This window comes from Danio rerio, chromosome 7 (genome assembly GCF_049306965.1).
Source record: "Danio rerio strain Tuebingen ecotype United States chromosome 7, GRCz12tu, whole genome shotgun sequence".
In the NCBI taxonomy this organism is placed as follows: Eukaryota; Metazoa; Chordata; class Actinopteri; order Cypriniformes; family Danionidae; genus Danio; species Danio rerio.
The window spans coordinates 1,198,860-1,205,164 of NC_133182.1; the positions used below are offsets into that span (position 1 = coordinate 1,198,860).

General features: G+C 37.3%; 2 protein-coding genes across 2 annotated transcripts in view; both read right to left on the reverse strand.

Annotated features, from left to right (window-relative positions):
• Positions 1–6,305, reverse strand: part of alpk1 (alpha-kinase 1) — an 859,942-nt gene that overhangs the window by 568,019 nt on the left and 285,618 nt on the right. The gene's annotated exons all lie outside the window — the stretch shown is intronic.
• The window catches only part of si:cabz01076231.1, a 758,238-nt gene that overhangs the window by 96,133 nt on the left and 655,800 nt on the right, over positions 1–6,305 (reverse strand). The window lies entirely within an intron of this gene.

Below are 6,305 nucleotides of genomic sequence, written 5' to 3' on the forward strand. Positions count from 1 at the left end.
AATGTTAGTTATCAACAATAACGAATTATTATTAATCATTGATATTCTGGATCAATTTATTGTTAACTTGACCAAACAAACACAAGCAGAGCCGCCGCTTTTCCGAGCAGACACGGTAATGATCTATTCATGTAGAAAAAGGGAATTTAATTGCTACTTCTTGTGAAGTAGATAATCATTTATAAGTTTTAAACAACTTATAACAGCTAGGCAGGGGAATCTGTATTTCAGTGACATTTTCTCGTTAGGCAAACAATACAATTCATTTGATTATAATGGGATTTATTGACTAGTCAGACAGATAACGAACAAACGCACAAACACACACTAAACAGAACAAAGGTAAACCACGTGGAGATACCGGGTCTATAGAACTTGTAACAACAAAGAGAAATAGTAAAGCGAGGAAATAAGAGATTTCAGGTAAAAGAGTGACAAAACTTTCAGTTCCACACGCACCATTAAGGACCACCAAGATTATACAAACAAAAACACCTTTTTTGATAAAAGGGGCACAGCTTAATCGCATAACTAAAGGCTGATTTATACTTCTGCGTCAAACACCGGCGTATGCTACGGCGCTGACGCATTGCCCTTCGCCGTGGCCATCGCCGTCACTGACGTGCACCTCTCAAAAAATGTAACTACACGTCGCAACGACGCGTAGCGTAAGCTCTGTGATTGGTCGGCTTGGTAGCGCTGACGAGTCTGGGCGGGACCGAGAGCCGCGCGAATAGCGCGAGCGATTGTTTACAAGTGTGGAGTCCCGTGAAGGAGCTCCAGATGGAAAGTTTTGTTTTGTGTTTACCTCATAGTTAAAGTTGTTGCACGTCCGCCGGTTCCTGCCTCAAAATGAGCGAGTTTGAGCCACTTGTACATCCCGGAAGTGTTCAGGAAAAGCAAAACAGTAGCGAAGAAACTCGACACAGAGGAACATTTACACCTCACTGCCCACTAGCGTTTCGGAAGTGTTAATGCAGACCGACAGAGACAGCAGCAGAAGTATAAATGCACAGCCACGCGCGTTGCATGCGCCGTGGGTTACGCCGGTCACTTGACGCAGAAGTATAAATCAGGCTTAAAATCACCTGGACGTTCATGTCTAGAGGTCTCTCTCTTTATGCTAGTCTCTCTTCCGTCGTGATGAAACTCCTTTTGATGTCCTTCTTGATGCGTGGAGTTTGTAATGCAGTTCGGACGAACACGATCGCAAACTTTAAACTGAGTTTTCTTTGTCGGACAATAAGTAACGCGTGGCGGGAAAAAGTCCATGCGGCTTAGAAGAGCCGCGTGGCCCAAGGGGCCACCTTTTGATGGGTTCTTTGTTCGGACTACTCTGCTTAGATGTTTGGGGAGAAGTCTGGTTATACCTGTGGGTCACGTGACAACACGTTCAACATTCTGACCAATGATTTCAGGGGAAAGTTTGCGCACGAACCTTCCTTTGTCTCGAGGCTGCTCGTATGCAAATTTAAGTGTCCGCCCAAAGTATGCGGACAGGCATTTAATACAGAGAATTAAAGAATAATGCAATGCGAGTTATGGTCTTGCTCTATGCATCATGTGTTGTAAAATGTCAGCAGAAACCCATCGGTACCCAACATGGGGGGTTTAAAAGTACATCAACATGATTTTTCACAATCTCACATTATTTATGCTTTAAAAAGGCCTAAAGGGGCCACACGTACAGGTAATATGAGGGGTTATACAGGTAAGAAAAGTCAGAAATGAGATACAAAGTTTGCAAACATAACATTTTAGTTCTGTGCTGGTCCCTGGTTTCTCAGTCGATGTTTCTTTAGACTAGTGTCCTGTGGGTGTGGGGAGTTGAGTGTGTGTGTGTGTATTTGGGCAGGAATGTCTTTAAAGATATAGGCTTATCTCTCCAGTTACCCAGACTTTGTGGAGCCAGGAGTCGTAAACCGTCCTGTCGACTGAGACCAGACCGTTTTCATGGAATGTTGCACGGAATATTTACCTCCAGCATATATTACAAAATATGTAACAGTTATGCTACAGTTTTCTGATTTAGCAAGAGTTCACATACAAATGAGAACATGACTGTGTTTGTGACTCCATCTAGTGTTCATCAGAGAACAATAAACACAATAAAAACATTCATCTGAACGGATGCTACAGCTCTGCTGAATGCTGGATTCTGATTGGCTGATGGTGGTCACCAAGGTGTTTGGTTCTTATCAGATAAAAGCACAGCTAAAGTAGTTCCGGCAGGTTTTAAATGCATTACAGCTCCATATCACTCCGCTGAATGACTTCACTAGAACTAGAAACAGGACTAAAACTCAAGGTAATAACAGCAGTGTAGCAGCTTGGCATCAGGACAGGTAAATAAGCATTCAGTTGTAAATAATGTGGACTTGTTTGTTTTTGTAAATTACAGGCCCATCTCTAAACTTCAGTTTCTTTCAAAGGTGCTAGAGAAAGTTGTGTTCACGCAGCTGTACTCTTCTTCTTTTTTAATTTAAATGGTCTACATGAGGTATTAAATCTGGTTTTAAATCCAGATACACCTCACAGAGACGCTCATGCTGGTCTGCTGTTTGATACTGGCTCTGGTGTCTAAGCTGTTCTTGTGCACTTGACACTGTAGAGCAGAACATCTGGATCTTAAATCTGCAGCATTGCATTGGCCAGTGTTGGGGAACGTTACTTCTGAAATTAATGCATTAGGACAGGGGTCACCAATCTCAGTCCTGGAGGGCCGGTGTCCTGCAGGGTTTAGCTCCAACTTGCCTCAACACACCTGCCTGGATGTTTCAAGTATACCAAGTTAGAGCTTGATTAGCTTGTTCAGGTGTGTTTGATTAGAGTTGGAGTTAAAATCTGCAGGACACCGGCCCTCCAGGAACAAGTTTGGTGACCCCTGCATTAGGATATAGAGTGACTAGTTGCGTTACTTGTGTTGTTTTTGCGTTATTTTCCTCTTTCATGACTTGCAGTGGGTTTTTCTTCTAGAAAATTAAGAAGCTCTGCAAATAACAACACACTGTAGAACCTTCGTTTACCTTTAAAAACACACATCAGTAAATAATAAATAGATAATGTTGTCTTCTGACAAGCCCAGAGCTCTACATGCTGTACATACAGGTTAGTGAACATTTAAATCCTCTTTTCCGGAGTGTGTCCTGGGTCTTCCCTGAGGCCTCCTCCCGGTGCCACAAACCTGGATCACCTCCCCAGGTAGAAATCAAGGAGGCATCTGACTACTGTATAAACTGATCCAGCACTAACCTGATCTCCATGTGTCTTGACATCCTAGGAGGTATTTGAAACAGATGCCCGAGCTCCTCAGCTGCAGCACGCTTGGCTTTTCATATTCATCAGCTGCTTCAGGAGTCCCGCAGGTCAACCACACCTGGGAGGACTCCTGCTTCAGCTTGACGGCATGGCTTACTTCTGGTGTTCATCACCACCTTTGTGGATTACCTCTCCGACAGGCACCACAGACCTTATGGCCAGTTTAGTCACTTATTTTGAGTCAAGTCAACTCATTTTTACAGAGCCAATTCTATAAGACCATTTATATATTGGCTTGAAATGTTGAAGTTAAAGCCTGAACGACAGACAATATTTTAAAGTTCAATGAGAAGCAGACAGGAGTCATATTATTTACTCAATGGGGTGTCTGTGGCTCTCCTGTTCTGGATTTTGGTCTTTTAAAACCATTTGTGAAGCCCTCTGTAAAGTGTGTTTAACAGAGGGTGATTATAAGCTGAATAAACAGATCATTTGGTCATTAAATCTAGTGTTTTCCAGCAGATCTCAAAGATCAAATCTTTTCTGTCTTTGTGATTTATACACATCTTTCTATAATCTTGTCTCTATTACTGTAATGGTCTCTAGAGGTGCGTCTCGATCAGCATTTTAAGTGTGGTCTCAAATCGCTAAAGTCTTTCAGTGCACTGAAACAGTCATGGCCTGACAATCCCACAATGCACAGAGAAAACCAGGCTGCATCAATGCACACTACATATGCACCCTTAATGAAAGTTCAGAAGCCCAAATAATGTTTAATAGACACGTCATATCCCGTAACTCATTGTAAACATGCCTTCTGGTGCACAAACATAATAAATAAATAAATAAATAAATGAAGATGCGCACAACGTTTCATGTGTTTGTAATTTAATAAAAGCACATGACAATCTGAAAGTCAAATATGACGTGTTTAGGGTTTTTTGCATCGTGACATTGACTCTGTACTGGTGAAGATATGGGGTTTCTCTCTAAAATCTGATATACCTTTACAACAGCATTTAAGAAACAACTTTAAAACGCAGAACTTTATATAAGTCAGTATTTACACAATGTACAGGATGGAAACACTGGAGAGGCTAACGGCTAATATCTCACACACACACACCTGCACGCATACACATATACACACACAGTCTGATCCACTAAGCCTCTTCTGTTTGGTGAATAAAACAACACAAAACACACACACACACACACACACACTTACTTACATGTGGAGCTGATCTGAGGTCAGATGCATAGAAACCACTGCCATCCATAGAAAACCAATAACACAACTAAAGTTAAGGCAACAAACACTTCAGCTGAAACAAAACAGACGAAACTCACAAAACCCAAGAACATGTCCAGCTCACAACACACGCACGCACACGCACGCACACACACACACACACACACACACACACACGCACACACACATGCATGCACACAAACACAAAATTGGCTTATGAAATTAGCAATTTATAAACAGACTGCCTAGATGTTCAGCATTGTGACATTATTTTCAGGGATTCATTTAAATATAGGCCCAAAATAATAATCAAAAATAACTATATTTAATTTTTATTATATATATATATATATATATATATATATATATATATATATATATATATATATATATAAAGGGACTAAGCCAACAAGAAAATGAATGAATAAATTAAAACACACACACACACAGAACTAACGTTTGTAAAAGTTCAGATTTTCTGCATTGTGGCATTATTTTAGGTATTTTATATTTAGGTCCCAGAAATTATGTAATGCACAAAATCTGAATATTTAATTGTCAATTTAAACAAATCTATACATTTGTTTAGTAAAACGTGTGTACTCTTTTTGGTAGTATTTCCTCTGCAGATATAAATAAAATGTATTTTTAATGTGAATAAGTATGAATAAAAGAGAAAAACTGAATATAAATGATAATAAGAGCTCATTTAAATTAAGTTGTTTTTCCCGAAAAGACGTGTGAATGAGTGTGTGTGTTTGTGTGTGTGAATGTGTGTGAGAGCTGGTAGTATAGAGAAAGATTGAAAACAAATGACTTTTTAGCCCCCAAAATAATGTAATGTGCAAAATATGATCATTTAACAGTCATTTGAAATGAAAAAGAATGTTTTTGTGAAATATTGGTGAAATATGTGTGCTTGTTGGTAGTTTTCCCTCTGCTGACAAATAAAACGTGTGTTATTATTCCTGTGAATAATAAGAATTAAAAGAGGAGGACTGAATATAAATGAAAATAAGATTAAATTTAAATCGTGGCTTGTTTTTCCATGTCTTTCAATGTTAAGAATGATTTTGATTCTCGATTCCCTTTAGATATTGGGTCCACAGCTGAACATGATGAAATAAACAGTAGCAATAAACCACATAGAAATATATATATATATATATATATATATATATATATATATATATATATATATATATATATATATATATATATATATATATATATATATATATATATAAAATTGTAACCCTCACTAAAAAAATAATAATAAATAAAATGAAGCAATTGTAACCCCCACCCCAGAAAAAACCCCAAAATTAAACAAATGCAATGAAAATCGAAAATAAAGAGCAAAATAGAAATACCAACATAAAAAACAATTGCAATAAAGCAAAGAAATATAAACATAAAAAATAAACAATTAAAAATAAGGAAAATATTAAAAAATGAAAAAAACAAAAAAACAATTGCAACCCCCCCACCCCAAAACCCAATTTAAATAAACAAAAATAAAAAGGGCAAAAATTTTTTTTTTATAAATTAAAAAAATAAAAAAAATACATAAATAAAAAACTATTGAAATACAGCAAAAATGCAACAAAAAAATACAGTAAAGCAAAACTATTTAATTCATTTAAAAAAATAATAAACTACTGCAACCCCCGAAAATAATTGAAAAAATAAACAATTGCTATAAAGAATTAGACAAAAAAGCAAAAAAATAAAAAATAAAAAAATAAAAATTGCACAAAAACAAAGCAAAAAAAAAATTATATAAATATATAAT